General features: G+C 42.8%; 1 protein-coding gene across 4 annotated transcripts in view; it reads right to left on the bottom strand.

Annotated features, from left to right (window-relative positions):
• The window catches only part of TSNARE1 (t-SNARE domain containing 1), a 470,695-nt gene that overhangs the window by 448,448 nt on the left and 2,768 nt on the right, over nucleotides 1-19,479 (bottom strand). For 2 of the 4 annotated variants that reach the window (XM_058814748.1, XM_058814721.1), the window contains exon 2: nucleotides 7,153-7,251. The gene's annotated coding sequence lies outside the window, so the exon portion shown is untranslated. Of the gene's footprint in view, nucleotides 1-7,152; nucleotides 7,255-19,479 lie in introns of those variants that run through there. The other 2 variants (XM_058814730.1, XM_058814738.1) reach the window with 2 other exon arrangements.

Here is a 19,479-nt window from a genome sequence, read left to right on the forward strand (position 1 = left end):
AATACATACATTGATGGTTGGGTGGAGGAGAAAATCAGTGAACTGTATTTTTTCCCTCTAATGTGATTAACTCAACCAACCTACTTCAGCGGAAGAGGCAGAAAGACACCGACAGAAGAAAGCCTTAAAGGAAGTGAGAAACTTCAAACTATCAAAAAAGTAAAAAAATATTTCTGTAAACAATCCAGTAGTGCTCATCTGCTCTTACTTTTAGACCCAGGCCCCAGATATTCTGTTTGTATTTAATTTTCTGGCTCATCAAGTAGAAAAATCACCCATTCCTGAGGCTTTCAGCTTTATTTACACACTTGGTTAGGACTGAGGTGAACACTCAAACCTGTCATTGAAGGTTTCAGGTGCTCCCAGCTCCCATTTACACTCCATGAAGGCTTTGTTCTCCATATCACAGACAACCAGAAAATCATTAAGGTTGAAAAAGACCTCCAAGATCATTCAGTCCAACCATTAACCCAGCACCACCACCATGTTCACCACTAAAACACATCCTCAAGTGCTATATCCACGTTTTTTGAACACTTCCAGGGATGGTGACTCTACCACTTTCCTGAGCAACCTTTGCTAATGCTTAACAACCCTGGCAGTGAAGAAGCTTTTCCTAAAATCCAATCTAAACCTCCCCTAAACTTTAGGCCATTTACTCTCATCCTGTCACTTGTCACCTGGGAGAAGAGACTGACACCCACCTCACTACAATCTCTTTCCAGGCAGTTGTGGAGAGTGATAAGGTGAGCCTCCATTTCTCCAGGAGAGAATGACAGTGCCCAGAAGAAACAAACCACCCACCATCCTCCCACATCAGCCAAGGTCCCACCATGTGCCAGTAGCTGAAACTCAAACTCTTCAGCTGGGAATGCAGCAAGATTAATTTAACTAAGAGAAAGCACAAGCTGCTTCATAAGAGCTGAAACTGCATCTTGTCTATCCAAAATCTAATCATTTTTTTAAATTATTCTTGGTGGGGTTTTGTTTGTAATGCATCAGACTCTGGTGTTGGCTTAAAGACACCGAGGCCAAAATGTTGGACAGGGCTGAAATCCATGAATTCACCTACAAGACAGTGGAGCCCTGACTTTTACTGGCCTAAAATTATGCAAAAAGTCATCTTTAGGCTGCAGCTCTGTGATGAATTAGCTCTGACAAGGGGGGGAACTCAAGACCTCCCCACAGCACTCCCTCCCTATCCCACACCACGGCTGCCTCTCTGCTCTCTTGCTAACACAGGGACCAGCAGCGAGTGCTGTAAATGAGATCAATGAAACATTCAGTTAAAAATAACAGCCCAAACCTCCTCCATTGCAGGAGAGCCTTTCGGATCACAAATGATGAAAGCACATTTCTAAAAAAAGCGAGCTGAGTTGACAGCGATTTCTGAGAAGGTGGCAAAATAACCAGCCCTGAGCCCGACCAGCAGAACTAGGGCTGGGCTGCTCCAAGCATTGCTGGGGCTCCAGAATAACCCTGGCAGTGGGAAAACAGGTCTCAATACCCCCAGTTAGTGTCCACCTGTGTCAAAGATGGTGCCTGGCTCCCATCCCGGTGATGCTGTAGGAGCAGGACATTCAGAGGACACCACCACCCACTATTGTGAGCTATTCCTTGGGCATCTCCTTGCCCACTGGGCTGTATATTCCTGCCTTGTAGCTGATAGGGAGAAAAAGTCGGGATGCAGCTTCTGGGGTAAAGAAACATCATCCTTGTGGTACCCACAAGCACTCGGCCTGTGGTGCTGGCTGAAACTGTGAGGGAAAAGAGAAGCAACATCCCCAAGGTTTCTTACAACTATTTTTATGATTGACGCTGGGAAAGAGGAGAGGGAGTAGGGAGTAAGCTTTTTCCCCCTTTTTTCATGTCATCTAAGCACCAACTAACAAAAAAACCAGATGTTTTCATCCTGCAATCCAGATGGATGTCCCTCTGCAGCAGGGGGATGCACCCCCGCATCCCGCCTCACATTTCCAATGCTGGGATTCAACACAGCCACTGCAACTTTTAATGCCTTTTACAAACATCTAATTCACTCTGTATTAATCCCTCAGAGCAGCTACTCCTTCATTTTACCCTTGGAGACATCAAGCTAAAATATTAATCGGCTTGAGCACAAAAACCTACAGCTCTAAGCAGTTGTTGAGGACAGAAGACGTGCTGTTACCCAGTTCTCTGATATATACAGCAGTATAACACCATCCTTGCAATAAAAGTACAGAACGAGCCTCTAAAGATGCCTTTTTACTAGATGTTTGTAAGTGGATTTAGGTTTAATGACAAGCTCCTCTTGCTTATTTCCTGCTTTTACTCATCCTTCTTTTTGGGGGGGAGGGTGGCTGACAGGGGCTGTTCTTTCTCAAGCTTAATATTAAATAAAAGAAACCCAAAAATATATTGAAAATGCCCTCTTAAGTCAAGGCACAAGGCATATTTCAAATGAATGCTGCTGAAAACCTCCAAACTATCAAAAAGCTATTTCAATAAGGGATTTTCACTTACTCGAGACATTCAAGGCATTGACACAACTTCTAAAAAGATGAATCTCTTCCAAATATTTTAACTCAATTAAATGGACAAAATCTCCAGCACATGAAGGTGGCAACAAGCCCATGGCCCCCATTTCAGTGTTCCCAGGCTACAGAGGGGTTTCCAAAGCTCACTATTTCAGGGAGAGCTTTCAGGCAGTCTCTCAGCTGACTCTTGTAGGCCATGTCCAGATATCTTTAGCATTGAAGTGTGCAGTACAGAAGTGTGCATTAACTCGTGTGCGCATTCCACATCTCAGCCACAACAAATCACAAACACGGAGCAGGACCTGACACACACTATTTAAATTTGACCTTTGACTACAACAGAGCCAAAGCAAGGTGATTCCAGCCCATAAATATTCCTGATTCCACCGGCACTGAAGATGTTCAACCTTCAAACCTTGAAGGGAAGCAAACAACAGCATCAAATCCCTGCAGTTGTTTCACCTAAAATAGACAGAAGGCAGGTGGTGACACTGAAGTGATGCTTTGCAGTTCAGGCAATCTGTGTTCAAGTGCCAGGCTTGACTAAGCTCTGGATGCCGCAGGAGAATTAAAGAGAAGTCACAGTCCTCTCACCTCATCCAAAGCATCCTGGAGCTGCAAAATGCATGGAAGGGACTCCTGGTTGAATGGGATGTTACTGCGCTTCAGTACAGCACAGCAAGGAAAGGACCTGCATAATTTTCATTTTTAACGTTCAAAAAGATTAAATTAAAATAGTCAAGGAAATCACAAATATAGAAAGATGCAACAATTGTAATCAAGGTGGCAATGTGTTCACAACTGGAACAGTTTGGGAGTTACCCAGAACCAGTTCAAACCCTTGATCAAGGCATTTCTTTGCATCAACCTCCTGCAGTAGGCAGATAAAATGTAGCTGTTCCATCTACATAAAACGTGTTTAGATACATAAATCCCTGCAAAGTGGCTTTTTATTTTGAGGCAAAACCAGAAAGAATTATACGCTGCATTAAATATTTTCTTCTTTGTCCTCTTCTTGACTGTCTGAAAGATCAATTAAAGTGCTTTTGCATAAAACAGGCAGAGAGGAGCACGTTCCAAAAAATAAATAAATAACAACGCCACTCTTTGCTTTCAGTATGATGCCTGAAGAAAACAAGCATAACGACTTAAAGATTCCCACAGTGAAAAGGAAGAAAATGATGAAGGTTTAATCATACACTTACAAGGCAGCAAAACACATTTCTCAAGTCGTAATATCTCTTGTGAAATTTAAGCACTCAGACACAAATATTAGCAACAAGCTTGCAGCAAGCTGAGTCGTTTCCCCTGCCCTCGCACAGAAATATGTGCAATGTCCCTCCCTTGCACTCACACACACATGTTTGCTGTTTCCATCACTTTTCTATTCGCAGAAATATCCCAATGAAACTATGGCCATTTAAGATGTTACGATTTAACGCGTTTCTTGACTTATGGAGGTCTCGCTGTCCTGGAGCTCAGCAACCTCTCTGTCCAGCTGCATTGCAACATCTGGAAGCACCAGCAGGATTTCCCCACAGGCTGACCAGCAGTGGGAATCATGGCCTTGGCATGGAGAGACAACACTCAGATCAACTGCTCCCCCAGTTACCAATGGGGAGCAGGGGAACAGGAAGAGACATCACCCCATCAAAAAAACTCAGTATCTACTTTACCCTCCCTCAAAATGTCCTTTATCATGTCTGCAAAGGACAGGGGCGGAGTTGTTCCTATTAAAACCTCATCATCATAGGTTCTAAGGAAGAAATTTTTCATACTGAGGGTGGAGAAACATTGGCACAGGTTGTCCAGAGAAGCTGTGGATGCCCCATCCCTGGAAGTGTTCAAGGCCAGGATGGGGCTTGGAGCAACCTGGGACAGTGGGAAATGTCCCTGCTTTTTGCACCTGCTCATGGCAGGGGTGTGGAACTGGATGATCTTTAGTATTCCTTCCAACACAAGCTATTCTGTGATTCTGTGACCCTATGTGGCCCCAGAGAACTTGTGGTGGCCCAAGTGGCACAGCAGGTCCCTGACCATTTCCCCTTGGATTATGGTGCCTTCGTTCTGCTCCCTGTCCCTCCAGCTGTGGGACTCATCCCACCATGTTCCCCTCATGGCAACTGTGACATATTTTTCCTGCTGCACAGGGTCTTCCAGCTCCCTCTGTTTGTTGCCCATGCTGTGGTGCAGGTGCACTTCAGCTGGGCTATTGTTCCCATATCTCTTTTTGGGGAAGGAGCCCTAATTCCTACACGGCCATTCTCATGGTTTCAAACACATCAATAACCCTGGTGCCTTTGCTGCTGCAGGGATCTCCTTCCCCTACCTGCACCGAGACAGAACAAAGGGCCTCACGCACACAGCATGCCATAAGAAAACCCAAATATCTGCAGGTGATACCAGGCTCAGGGCCTGGTATTGATCTGCTGGATCTTCCTGCTTCCTCCTCATCATTCCCTACAACTGGAAGGGTAGAGGAAAACACTATATGTACTTTTGATCCCTTAACCAGTCAACCTCACAACAAAACGTGAAAGAACTGAGAGGAGAGAGAAATCACTGCACTACACGATTGAAACAGGAGGAGAACAACTTGCAATAATAAAATAAATCTAAAAAAAAAGCCCACACAAAAAAAGAAAAATGAATAACCAAGAAATGAAAACAAAAGCTAAGAGGTGAATAATTCATTTAGGCAATGTGCAGTGCACCTATTCTACCTGAATTGTTTACATGAAAAGTTCATGGTTTAATCAGAACTGCCGGAACAAGAAAAAACAGAGTCATAAGTACAACATTTATCTTGAGTAAACGAAATAGGTCTCTGGGTAAGGCATTTTCATTTAAAACAGAAAAAAAAATAGGTTGCAGTTTGTGACGTGACCAGCAAGGGGAGTCGGTGCCCAGAGCTTCGAGGGAACCACGCAGATGCAGTTTTGGGTGGAGAAAACTCAAATAAACAATTCTGAGGTAGTGACATTGATAAAACATTGAAGACTGCCAGAGGATGCTGGAAGATGATGGACAGAGAGCAGAAAACCCACTAACCTGGAAAAGAGAGAGGGCTTGAGGGATACTAGAGTAGAAAAATAAAAATGTTTTGCTTGGAAATTGGACTTTCTGTCCCTGCTAGACTTACTGGAGAGCATGTAATGAAGAGCTCTTAGAGGGAAAAAGGCACAGGACTAATGAAATCAAGCCAGGATGGATCTTAGGATAAGAAAACAAGGGTTAATCTCAAAGTACTTCTGAGTACAATATTCTGACAGTAACATGAAAAGACTTTGGTCAATTCCTCTTGTGGCTTTGAGGAGACATCCAGGAGGGTACCAGATGTCTGGGAGAAGATGTCAGAGAATAAGGGCTAACCAGGCACCTTATTACTGATCCCCAGAACCAGAGCAAACAGGGGGAAAAACAAAACTATTAAACACAACTATTAAAAACAACCCTCACAAGGAGTGGGTTTTAATAACATTATCCAGCATTTAAAGCAGAATGCCAGCAGTAGGAACTCATTAGGCTCTGTTTGGGGAACAGCAGCAAAATCACTGCTGCAGCTCCAGCCATGCTGGGCTTGTCAACAGAAACGGGGCCACCCTGGGCTCCGGGGCCACCGGGAGGGGCACTCAGAGCTTTCCTTCCTCTGCCCCGTTAATCTCATTAACCTCGAATTTACTCTGTTGTTGGTAATTACTCAGAACGCTAATAGGCACAATTTATGCATATTATTTACTGAATGTTACAAAATCTCTTCAGCTCTGTGTATGAGTCGGGGCTGGAACAAGCCAACGCTCCAAGGGCTGTGGAAAACAGGAGTAAAGAAATGAAAAATATTTTTAAAATTTAGAAAACCTTTTTTTAGGATTTGTTTCAAATTTCTTCAGTATCTTCAGTTTCTTCGTGCAAGATAACCAATCAATTCAGATAAATATATCCATTTTAGATATATCAGAATCATTTTAGATATATCATTTTAGATATATCAGAATCCACTCATTTTACTAATTCTGTTATAACATCCTAACAAGGAAAAAACAGACACTAAACCAAAAATACCCAAGAAAATACTTATTTCCTCCTATTAAGCCGGAGCCCATGAAACAACCATTCCAGCCACGATACAAATTACCGTTAACGATATTCCAGGTGGGAAAACCAGATGCAGTTTAAGAAAACTGTTATTGCTGTTAAAGAACTCCATAGGCTTTACAGACACAGTCTGCTGCACCTTGAAAAATGGAACTTTCACTGACCATCTGTTCCTAGCAGAGAACACCCAGCAACTCTGGCTTTGGCCAGAAAGCCCAGCTCAAAGTCAACATTCCATGAGAAGGGGACATCCCAGAGCTTAATGTACAGCCAAGATCAGAGGTCAGAGGGAAAATTTGGATGGAGATCACCCAGTGGTAACCAGTTAAAACAAAGAAACCACTGCAAGAGCAGAAAATGTGATCCAGAGGTGAACATCTGCAGGAGCAAAGCCCAGAGCATTCCTACACCCCTACTCCCCTACAACACACAGCATCACCTCCGGTGAGATGAAAGGATGTGGAGAAAACCAACCAAAATCAAAGAATAAAAAATTAAATGAGAAGGATTATCAAGGAAAGAAAGCAGCAAACATTACCTCACCCACAATTTTATTCCACTGTGCTGCGGAGCCACTTGTTGGGAACTTGGAAGCAATAACCCAATGGACCCAAGGCCCAGCTCAGCAGTATTGTTCCTGTTTAGATAAAAGGGAAAATAAAAAGAAAATCAGATGTGAAAAGCACAAATAGACTTTCATCTGCTCTGTTTCCCTCAGCCTGAAGCTCAGGGATTCCCAAGACTGAGGTTTTAGCTGTATCTTTAGATTCAACTGGGAGTTTTCACACCCCGTGAATTTGTTAAACATATCCATATATTAGGCAAGCTTTGCTTTTGGCCTACACAATGTTGACAATGGAACACACACACCAAAAAAAAAGGAAACAAAAGGAAACAAAAGAACATTTCTTCCTTTTCATTTCAGGGTGCAAACTTTAGGGGATGCCTAGTGAAACACAGTAAGTAATTTTCATTTTCTGCAACTTGTCTGCACATTATTGTCATTTCCCCCTGTTTAGCCATGTCATATTTTATAGTCAGTATTAGCCAGTTAAACTGGTTTTATGATGTTTTTAGTACATTTTTACAGCATTTCCTACAAAAAGAAAGCCCATGCAAATATAGGGATTGCTGAGAGAGAACCACACCACTGAGACAACCAAGTGGACCCAGCATGGACTTTTGAAGGTGATTCCACCACTTTCCCCAGCACTCTGCCCAATGCTTGACCATGCTTTCAGTGAAGAAATTTTTCTTATATCCAATCCAAACCTCCCCTGGTGCAACTTGAGGCCATTTCCTCTCATCAGGAACAGCAACCATAAGAATCCAGAAATTCAGATAACTCTGGAGACTGTAATGATATCCTAAACTCATTTCCCACACACACTTTCACAACTGTTTGTGGGGCTTTTTTATGCCCAAATTTGGAAACTAATGCTCCAGAAGGAATTTAAGACACTTTTAATGCAGTTTGTTATGTTTTAATAAAAAGTAAAAGAGAAAAGAGGAAAAAGAAGGGCTTAGGCAACTCAGGTAGAGGCACTTATACACTGGGCAAAGTACTGAAATAAAAACATTACAGACTTTTTACACCAATTATTCCTCAAAGAAAGTGTTTTAATGAAAATGCTGATATTTTGGGCTTGTTTTAAGCAGGAGGAGCATCACCACACAGGAGACAGCCTTCCAGACTAACCATGAAAGCCTTCTGATCCCTCCTTATGATGGAATGGTGAAGTAAAATCACATGGGATGACATCAGGGCCAAAGAGAGTAGCAGAGGATGCCAAAGGAGCTCCTGCCTTGAGTTTTTCTACCCTTAGAAAAACCATCCAATTACCCTTTCCTCCTCTTTGATTACACAATCGACTTCAACACCCTCAAAAGCCAACAACTCCAAAACATGGGGAAAAAATAATGATTAAGAGCCTTTAAGTTAAAGTGCAGTACCCAGAACCAGCTTTCAAAGACAGGGTAAATAAGGAAGACCTTTAAATTTTAAGATGTTGCTCAGCAGCACCTTGTCATGCCACATCACACAACACTTCTTCCTTGTTATTTCTCTGGCCAAAGGTCAAAATTCCTCTTCCCAAGAGACAAGCCTTCAGATTAAAAGAGTGGTGAAACTTTTACATCCAAGTAATTCAGGAACAATCCACATCTCCATCCTGGAGACTTTCCTACAAATGATTTATTGCAATTGAAGGTGGGGAGAAATAAATGACAAAATTTGTCTCAAACTGAGGCACTTCTGCTCCAAATGAAAACAGAATTATTTGTGCAGCACACAGAGTCCAGCACTGCAATCTCAGGATGTTCCTGGATGCTAGGTAAGAGTTTTTATCACCTTCACATAGCCTTGGGACAAGCATTTTTAAACTGCCTGTACAAGCAAAAAACCAGTGGTCACTGCAATTTTCCAGAACAAGCTAAGCCATGGCACACCCCATCCTGCCAAGTGTGGATTCAGGTCCTTAAGTGTAGAAACTTGGTGGTCCAATTTCCCAGAAATATCATTATGCCCCTCTCCCAAAGCACCCAGGGCAGGCCTAGGATGAAAACCAATACTGGAATGATCAAAACCACCCCGCATTGCACATGAGACTTCTTGCCCATCCATCTTCTCCTTATCTCATCCTCCCACCAGTTCCATCCCCCGAATTGATGTTTTCTTCCCCAGTTCAATCTGTTTCTGGTGGTTTTTCCTCAGCAGGGCCTCTCCTTTGTGTCCCTTTTGCATTCTCCATACAGGAATGCAAGAGGGATGTGATCCTTGGTTGGCATCCACTGGGACAATTCCATTATAGGGAGGAATTAATGACAACTCTGCCCACCTGCAGGTTTTGGGGTTTTTTTTTTAAGCCATCGTGTATGTAACTCACATGATGTCAGTACAGGAATATCACTCTGAGGCTCTGGAAAGTAAGGGGCGGGTTTTCCTCGTTTCTATGGTTATGAGCAATTTTAATGACCAACCTAAATAAAAAGGCTGGAAGAGAGAGAAAGTAGGAAGGAGTGAGGTGGGCGTTTAATTTTGATTGACAAGACAGAGCAGATCTAGTTAAGATCTGTCAAATGCTTGCTGAGGATCACAAATCCTCAGCACATTCTACGGCAGGCAGAATTAGTCTAAATGCACAGCTTTACAAAAATATTTCCTATCTGCTGAGATCAGAGTTCAGCATTTCAGCTGCCCCACAGAAAGCAGCTGGTGTCGTAACTACCAAAGGAACTAAGGTAGGGCCATAAAAAAATACATGTATATTTTAATTATTTGAATTTGATTTTTAAGTATTAACATCTACAGTGTCTTAATATGTCTTAATTTTTGTCTCTGACCTATATAAATAAATATGTTTATGTAAGATGACAGCATTCTCAAGATTTTTAACTACTAAGACAACAATTTTAAAGGTATTATCAAAGGCACCACTTTGGAATCACATCTGCATCACATGAAATGTTGTATAAATACAGACTACGGAGATAATTCCTGCAATAAAGACCTTAAAATAGGAGACTGAATGCAGAAGGAGTTGAACACAGATTTGATGGGAAATTTCAGGAAACACAATCTGGAAAGACAAAAACACTGGCATGACAGTCAGCTGTGATGTTCCCTGATACACCACCAAAAAACAAGCTTCAGGGAAAATTAAGAACATTCCTGCAAATGAAATAATCAAGACGGAACAATAATGGAGAGGTGGAGACCTGGAGCATTTCAAAGTCAGGAGCAGAGTTTCATCCCCTTGAAGGGAAGAATCAATATCTCATCAAGGCACAAGGCAGCATGAGAAGACTAAACCAGCATCTTGTGTTTAAGGCCAGGGAGAGGCAGGATGCACCAAAGGACAGACACAAACAAGATCCAAGCAAGATGTGCCTGAACCAAACTCCAAAGATGTTGTTCTTGTTCTCACTTGGCTCTGTTGGGATGCAGGCAGGACACAGTGATCTTCACAGGGCTACACACCCATGAGCTTGGCTATTTTATCAAACGATGTTAGAATTTTAAGGAGGAAAAAAACTCGGCAAGAGAGGATGAGGTTACAAAAGAGGGAAGTCAACAGCTCCTGAGATGCCTGCCAACAGGATCTGCACTTAAAGCGTGCAGTTTTGGCAGAGAACATTCTCAAAATCTGATATTTAAAAGTCTCATGGTGTTGGAACACGTAATTAAAGTAAAAGGATACAAGTGAACTAAGATCTGATCAACACAAATTTGTATCAAAGTCAGAATGTGTTCCCACAGAGTCTCAGCCACCTGGTTCTTCCATGCTTCATTCAAAGTGAGAAAAAATAGCTACCAACTACTTTTATTCCCACTCAAAATCATCTCTCTCCAACCTCTAAAAGGGATGGATTTGTAACAGTCTTCAAGAATGAAAAAATTCAAAAAACCACCAAAACTCACACGTTGTTTTAATTTACTGCCACTTTTCAATTCTAAAGCAATATATTTGTTGTGACATGAACTTTTTTCCTTTACCTATCAATGCTGGGGCATTGATGGGTGAGGGAAACAAAAAATAATGAAAACACCTACAATTTCATCCTTGTTCCTCAAGAACTGGAATAAATGAAAGAATTCAAATCCTCTGTTGAGAAAAGCCCTGAGAAGAGGAAGGACTTGGGGATATTGGTGGATGGGAAGCTTGACATGACATAAATGTCAATGTGGCTGCTCCATCCCTGGAAGTGTCCAAAGCCAGGCTGGACAGAGCTTGGAGCAACCTGGTCTACTGGAAGGCATCCCTGCACACAGCAGAGGGTCAGAACAAAATGATCTTTCAGATCCCTTCCAACTCAAACTGTTCTAATATACCACAAATTTACTCCTGTTTCCTTCCTAGAAGTGCCAACATGAACTCAAAAGCCAAGAAAATAAACCCAAAAAAAACCCAACAAAAATAAGGTATTAATGTGTGATCTGATTTCTTACTGCAAGGTTTCCAACAGCCAAGCCATCCACCACCAAAGTTGAAGAGAAAAGTCCAAGCAGTGTGGAATCAGCTGGCACAAGCTCATTTTTTTCACCAGGTAATGCCTTGAAACCTCCCAAACCAACTCTGCTGCCATCAGAGCCGCCTCTTCCTTGGACAGCGCCCAGGAACTGCTCACAAATGAAATCCAACCGAATTTATTGCTCCTGCAAGCCTGGAAATTTCAGTTACAGAGGTGACGTGACATTTTGTTTCACCAATGCTAATCTAATACCTTTTTAAAGGTGCATACGTTTCACCCTGTTGGCTTCCAACACTGAATTACCAGCTCTGCTAAGCTTCAGAATAAATTAGACGAGCGTGGCCTCCAGGCAAAATCCCTTTGCTGTAATCTTTATTCAAAACACACCGCTCTGGAGCCTTGCATGCATTGCCAAAAATCGCCTTGAGGTTTGCTCTTAAGATGGCAATTTGCATATCAACATTTTGCTGCAGAGCTTACCCAATGTCCCCGCTATTATTTTAATACTCTGCTGTGGGCGGCCCCCTGAGCAGCTCACAGAAGTGCAGGCTAAAAATATTCCTGCCTTCCCCACTGGCTCCACACATGACCACAGCGAGCGCCGGCTCGGATGCAAAGCCGGCAGTGATGGCATCCACCCGCTTCTCCAGGAGGATGCTCAGGCTCCAAAGGTGCTCAAGAAAACATGGCAAAAAGGAGAGAAGTAGCTCTGCATGGATGGAGGAAAAATGCCCAGGCGCTGGAGGAGGAAGAGCGCAGAAAGAACTGGTTTTACAAGGGCAGCGGGAGAGGTTTATCCGCATGCGAGACATTCTTGGGAAAACACATTAAGAGGTAATAAAGCAGGTGAGGGAGGCACCGCCTGGGATATGAATTTAAGATGATGCTGAACAGAGGAAGGGGAAGAATTCTCAAGCACAGAAGGGGAGCGATGCCGGGCGGATGCGAGCACAGCCTGATTCATGCCCCAGAAGGGAGATCCCAATCCCACTGGCAGCACCACGTTGACGACAGTGCACGAAGAAACATGGATTGCAGGTTTTTCTCCTTGCCCTCCTCCCCCTCACCCAGCAAACCCCAGGCTCAGAGGTTGTAATTATTTCTGGCAAGGTGTAAACAGGTCTGGGAAATGAAACTGAAAACTGGAGCTATTTATGAGATGCCACATAGGGAATCGGCATCGGAGCCCGGCTACCAAATCAGCGAGTACAAGGTCACCCTGGTCTGCTCAGGAGAACTCTGCAAAGTGGTTTGCAGCCAGCCAGGCAAAATGTCCAGGCTCAGTCTGCCCAGGATGGTGAGTTAATGGAAACAGAGGGTGGAGAACCACCAGAGGACATTGCTCCAGCCAATAATAAGGGATTTATCATGATGCTGGCAGACTTTGAGATGATGTCCATCGAGATGACATCCACTCATGACAACCAGCTGCCTCTCTGGGGTGTGGGAGAGAAGCAAGGAGGATATCAAGTCCACAAGTGTCCCTCGACCAAATTGTTGCAGAGGAAAGCAACCAAGGGACTCACCTGCCTGGAATTGTTCCAGGCCAGATTGGATGGAGCTTGGTCTAGTGGAAGGTGTCCCTGCTCACAGCAGGGGGATGGGAACAAGATGATCTTGAAGGTCCCTTCCAACTCAAACCCTCCTATGACCTGCATGTAAATGACCAGTGGAAACCACTCATCCCCTTACCCTGCAGGCCACCACTTGCTTCCAAGGACCTGGATTATTGCCCTAACCAAGGAAGAACCAGAAAATCTGAAAAGTAATTTCCTTTCTGCTGGTGGAGGAAAGAAGCAAAAGCCAAACCATCCCAGCAGGAGGATCTCACACCCTGATGGGGCTGAAGGAGCCAGCAGCATCTCAAACCCACAAAACAGCCACAAAGGAAAATTAAAAAAAAATTTTTTGGTCTCACCAGGAAGGAAGGAAGGAAAGGAAAAGAGATGGTCAAATTCAGGAAGTACAGGCAGAGAGGCAGTGAGTGCCCCTGGGGACAGCAGGATCTCCAGACTATTTTCTGCACATTCTTTATATTCTGTGCTCAAATGCCTCACGAACAGGACTAGGATGCACAACTCTGTTTCTGAGATTACACTCAAATTATAATTATTTTTTAAATGGAAGGCAAGCACAGTGCAGTAGGAAAAGAAGTGTCCAAAGAGAGAAGAGCAAGCCTGAAGACCTCAGAGCCTGTGGGATATCTTTATATATGAAAGGAAACAAAGGTACACCTGAACAATGTGCAAAGAAATAGAAATAAAATAAATAAAATAAAAAAGCAGACCTTGGCTTCCATGCACAGGGAAGAGGATCTTGACAATTAATTTGCCAGTATTCCCGTAAGAGGAAAAAAATCCCAACCCACCAGAATTCCAGTCTCACGATTGCCCTATGTTTGGGAAAAAGGAGACAAAAACAGATCAGTTGTGGATGTCCCATCCCTGGAAGTGTTCAAGGCCAGGTTGGATGGGGTTTGGAGCAACCTGGGATAGTGGGAGGTGTCCCTCTTCATGGCAGGGGGTTGGAAGAAGGTCTTTTCCAACTCAAACCATTATAGGATCCTATGAAACCCACCTGCCTCAGCTCCGAAGATTATCAACAGGAAAATATCTGTAGTGAGAGTCTCAGTTTACTTTTTCAAATTAAAAGGTGTCCTGTTTTACACAAATATTGCAATCCTGTTTTCACCACTTGCTAAGACATCTCTCCAAGGGGCCAGTTTGAGTACTAGGACAGAACCCATTATATTTTTAGAAAACCAACCAATAGCTATGAAACCTCCCCATGGTGCATGATCAAAACTTAGGAGAGCTTTGGAAAGCACACGGTTTTTCTCTAAAAGACAAGTGTCAAAAAGCTTTGGACAGCATTTCTCAGGCTTCCACATCCACATTTTGCCACCTACTACCATCTTTGAGCACTTGTTGTTAATGGAAGCTGAAGGTCTTTGACACTGAGAAATTGAACCTTTAGCATGCAGTAACCTCAACACAATTTGAGCACCACTATTTTAATTATTGTAGAGTTTTACCATATTTATTATTAGTAAAAGTAGATTTGGTAAAATGACTTGATTTTTCAGCATTGCTGCAGCTCTGGATAGCTTTAAAACCTGCATGGGATTTTCAAGCAAGACGATGGGGAGGATCAAGAGGTTGGACAAACTTCCCTGATCACAGCTATGAGTATTCACCATGGCCTCATCCTGCCCACATCAATCCCACAGCACTTTTGGCAGAGAAGAGACTAAAATTTTAAATTCCTTAAAACAAAGGCCAAAAAAACCAGAACAAAAAAGCAAACAAAATCACATCCAGTATTATTATATATATTTGAGTTTTATATATATAGTCTTATGCACTATATTACAGAAATCAGTTGTTAATTCAATAACATATGTATTTTGTAAGGTTAATTTTTCATACTTTTTCCCTGAGCATCCACAACCTGCAGCAGAATATTTGATGGGACTGACATCAGGGTCACCCCAGCAGCAACAGGCCCTCAGGTAAAGAGCAGCTGGAGATTACCAGGCACACAACAGAAGACATTTAGTACACTTGGGGAAGGTAAATCACATCTCTAGCTATGTAACAGTATGTCTAAATTTGTACAAATCAGGTATTTAGAAATTAGGAGGATCTCATGAGAGTCTAGAAAGCGAATTGTGTCACAAGGGATCACAAATCAATTGTTTTTGTGGGGAAAAATATAGTAAAAAACTGTATTAAGGTTTAGCTCTTGATTCAGTTCACACAAAGGGAAATCTTAAGATCTGCAGCTTCCAACAAGAATTTCTGTCACGTACAGGGTTATATGAAACAAGGTGCTACCCAGCACTTCTGCAGTCTCAACCTCCCCATCTCCAGATGCACAGCAGCATTTTTATCTCCAAAATCAGAAGAACTTGGAGCATGGTGAACATCTCCATGCTGGGATACGGGATGCTGCAAAGCATTTGCTAATAATTCAACTCAAACCTAATTGCAATTACCTACAGTGAATTGCAAGCACTGGTCCCTGTGATCCTGAGCATTTCCCATCCCTGGAATGTCCACAGCCAGGTTGGATGGAGCTCTGAGCAGCCTGGTCTGGTGGAAGGTGTCCCTGCCCATGGCTGGAGCTGGAATGAGACGATCCTGAAGGTCTCTTCCAACCCAAACTGTTCTATGATTCAATGAATCTAAAATTGAAGTGACTATTCCACAACCAGTGAGACATCATCCAAATCTTCCCTGAACAGCCCAGGAGGATTTTGTTCCTCTAAGGCACCCCAAAAACTGGAGCACATGAGCTGGGCAGGCAGCACCACTGCATGAGGACTGTGGTGACAGTCATAAGATGTCACATGTCAGTAAATCATAGAATCACAGAATGGTTTGAGTTGGACGAGACCTTAAAAATTATCTCATTCCAAACCTCTGTTACGAGCAGGGACACTTTCCACTAGACTAGTTGCTCAGCTCCTTCAGCTTAAAGCCATCCCCCCTTTTCCTCTCACAAAAAATTAGGGAATTTCAAAGTTGGGGAAGAAGGACGAAGAAAAACAGAACTCCTGGCTTTGTATGGGATTTTTTACAAAGCAGCCATTAATAGCAAGTTTGGGAGTTCCCTCATAGCATATTTGAGTCTCTGGCATCTCACGCAGCCCAGAAATGGGTTAATCCAAAAATCTGGGTTATAACACCTCCAAATCTGCCTGATTTTTCACATGTAGAAAAACAAAGGAGGCACCTCCCTCCTCCACGCAGAAGCATCACAAGAAGATTCATTAAAAATGGGGAAAAAAAAGCAACAGGTTTCAGCAATGAGCATGATCAAAGTCTCTCGTGGAAGAAGAAAATGTTTTATTTTACAGAAATAAGAACTATGGCAACAGCTCTGGAATAAAATCCTACAGCACGGCTGTCTCCTGTACTCGTTTACTCCATGCACGAGATGATGGAGGAGTCCTACAAGGGGAAAAAAAATACATGGCCAAGTTATTCAAGACCAGAATGACAATAAATGTATGCAGAGAGGAGAAGGAGGACTAATAAAGTCCTCAATAACCTCAAAAAAATCTTATTTTTGCAATGTCTGGCTTTGCAGCAGGGGGGACAGCAGAGCAAGAACAAAAACGCTACACAATGAAGAGCATCAAACATTTTGCAGTTATTTTCTGCTTTTATTTGAGAAATAAATGACAGAGAGAGTGAAGAGATCATCACCTAACCCAACATCAGTGTTTACTTCCAAAAAAGGAATTTTACCAAAAACATTAAAATCGTAAGTATAGGTATTGCAGCCAAGTTTGACTTCATTCAAGGAGTAGCTGGAAAATATTTTCCAGATTTTTCTTGCAGCATCCTAGCAGATGAACTGACAAAACACCTAAATGGCCCTTGGGAGAGCTTTTCCCCACAGCTCTGCATCCCAGAAAAAAAAAAAAAAAAAAATTCAAAACCACCTGCTGATACACCATTTCTTCTTATTTTTGTACCAATCTTCAGGATATATTTAAAAAGCAACTGATTATCAGTGCAATCCTTGCTTTTCTAATGGACACACAAAATGGACATAAAAAAAAAATATAATCCATCCTGCCCCTTTTTTATTTTAGTTAAATGCTATTTTTTCCATCATCAGAAACACTGCAGAGATGTGCCCATGCACTGCAACAAAGAGATGGCACCTGCCTACTGAATTTCCTGACTAGTGACACTTCGAAGAAAAAGAGTTTTAAATAGAAACCTCCCTGCAAGTGTTAAATCAGATTAATTTAACTCTTGCTTTATTTTAATCTTAGACGCCACCATTTGCAAGGCAAGTAGAAAAAAAAATAGGGAGTAGGATTCTTATCTTGACCATATTCTTTGGGAAATACAGTGTATTATTAAAAACCACAAATAGCCTTTCTGACAGCAAAATACAGACACTTCTGGCTCTTTTGCAGTAGCAAAAAAGCACCAATATTTTATGAAGCTTTCTGTTCAGCATCAAGTGAAAGGCAGAGCCTTCCTCCAGCCTTGTGGTGCCCTGTGCCAAAAACACCAATGCCAGTTTGGGGCCACACTTTGGATTTGCACATGGCAAAAAGTGTTCTGTAAAATACAATGCACCGTGAAAGGTTGGTGATGCTGTTGAGGAAGTTTTGCAGCATTTTCCCCACAAACATCATCATGGACGTACGTTCTGATACTCCAGTTGTGAGTTAGGGTCATGCATAAATAGCTGGATTAAATTTAGACTGAGGGGATCGTGTCATAGGAAAACACACACATTCTAATGGTCAGGAATCATGGAATGGTTTGGGCTGGAAGGGACATTAAACACCATCCAATTCCAACCCCCTTTCCATGGAGAGGGACACCTTCCACTATCCCAGGTTGCTCCATGCCCCTTCCAAACTGGCCTGGAACACTTCCAGGGATGGAGCAGCCACAGCTTCTCTGGAAAACTTGTGCCAGAGCCTCCTCACCTTCACAATAAGGGATTTCTTTCTAATATTGAATCTAAACCTGCTCTCTGCCAGTGGGAAGCCATTTTCCCCTGTTGTCCCCTTTGGACAGGTCCTTGTCCAAAGTCCCCCTCCAGCTCTCTTGGAGCCCTTTTAGGCACTTTGGGGACTTTACACCCTCCCTGGAGCCTTTTCTTCTCCAGGCTGAACATCCCAGTTCTCGCAGCCTGGCTCCAGAGCAGAGGGGCTCCATCCCTCTGAACCCCTTGGTGGCCTCCTCTGGACTTGCTCCAGCAGCTCCATGTCCTTCCTGTGCTCTGCAGGTGGGGTCTCACCTGAGAGGAGCAGAGGGGCACAAGAACCCCCTCAGCCCCTGCCCACCCAGCTTTGGATGCAGCCCAGGACACGCTCGGATTTTTGGGCTCCAAGTGCAGTGGCTGGGTCATGCCCAGCCTCTCATCCACCTGCACCCCCAAGTCCTTCTCCACAGAACTGCCTTCAATCTCTTCATCCCCCAGCCCAGACACCAGAGGTGGAAACAAGACCAACCATGCCCTGGGTGGAAAGATCCATCCATCCATCCATCCATCCATCCATCCATCCATCCATCCATCCATCCTCACTGGGACCAAACCTGTCCTTTCCAGTGCAATCAGCCTTTGCCCTGACAATGTCAACTTCAACCCTAAATAAACAAAGGCTCCTCCTGCCCACCTAAAATCCTCAGGTCTCACCAATTTCCAGTCCTCTGAAGCACCAGCAACCCTTGGAAAGTCCATAAAAACCCAAGTGAGAGCCACCCAGCTGACCCCACTGCACAAAGCAGGTGAACTGTAGGAAGGAGGACAATAAAGATGGGATAAGTAAATTTCAAGTTTTTAACACTTCATTCCACTTTCACGGAGCAGAATGTGTTTATGGTACAGGCAGGGAATCAAAAGTGTTATTTTTATCTTGATATTATTTGCCCTTTCACACTTGGTATTTAAATATTCCTGAAATCCTAGAAGAACAAACCAATTCAAAATACCATTTTAAATATATATATATATATATATATATATATATATATATATATATATATGAAGGGGAAGCACATACTCTCATTCATTTTCAGCTTCCCTCTTTTATTTTTCTTTTCAATCACATTTTAAGTGCTGTAATATCTATGTGCAAATTTATCAAAACACCGAATATTTATTTTTCCTCCACTCCTGGTAAAGATTCTCCAGACCCAGAGCAGGTAGGGAGACCTGGTCACACCAGAGGGTTGTGTGATGAGGAGTAAATGATAAGAGGTTTAAAATATTTTAAATAAATAAATAAATAAATAGAGCTGTGAGAAAATGAATGAGGTTGCTTGCACAAGAGAGGATGGGAATAAAATATTGTAATATTAAAATCTGTGTTCTACCAGTATCTTTGGCCAACTAAACTCGACCAGTCTCAACT

This window comes from Ammospiza caudacuta, chromosome 1, assembly GCF_027887145.1.
Source record: "Ammospiza caudacuta isolate bAmmCau1 chromosome 1, bAmmCau1.pri, whole genome shotgun sequence".
Lineage (NCBI taxonomy): Eukaryota > Metazoa > Chordata > Aves > Passeriformes > Passerellidae > Ammospiza > Ammospiza caudacuta.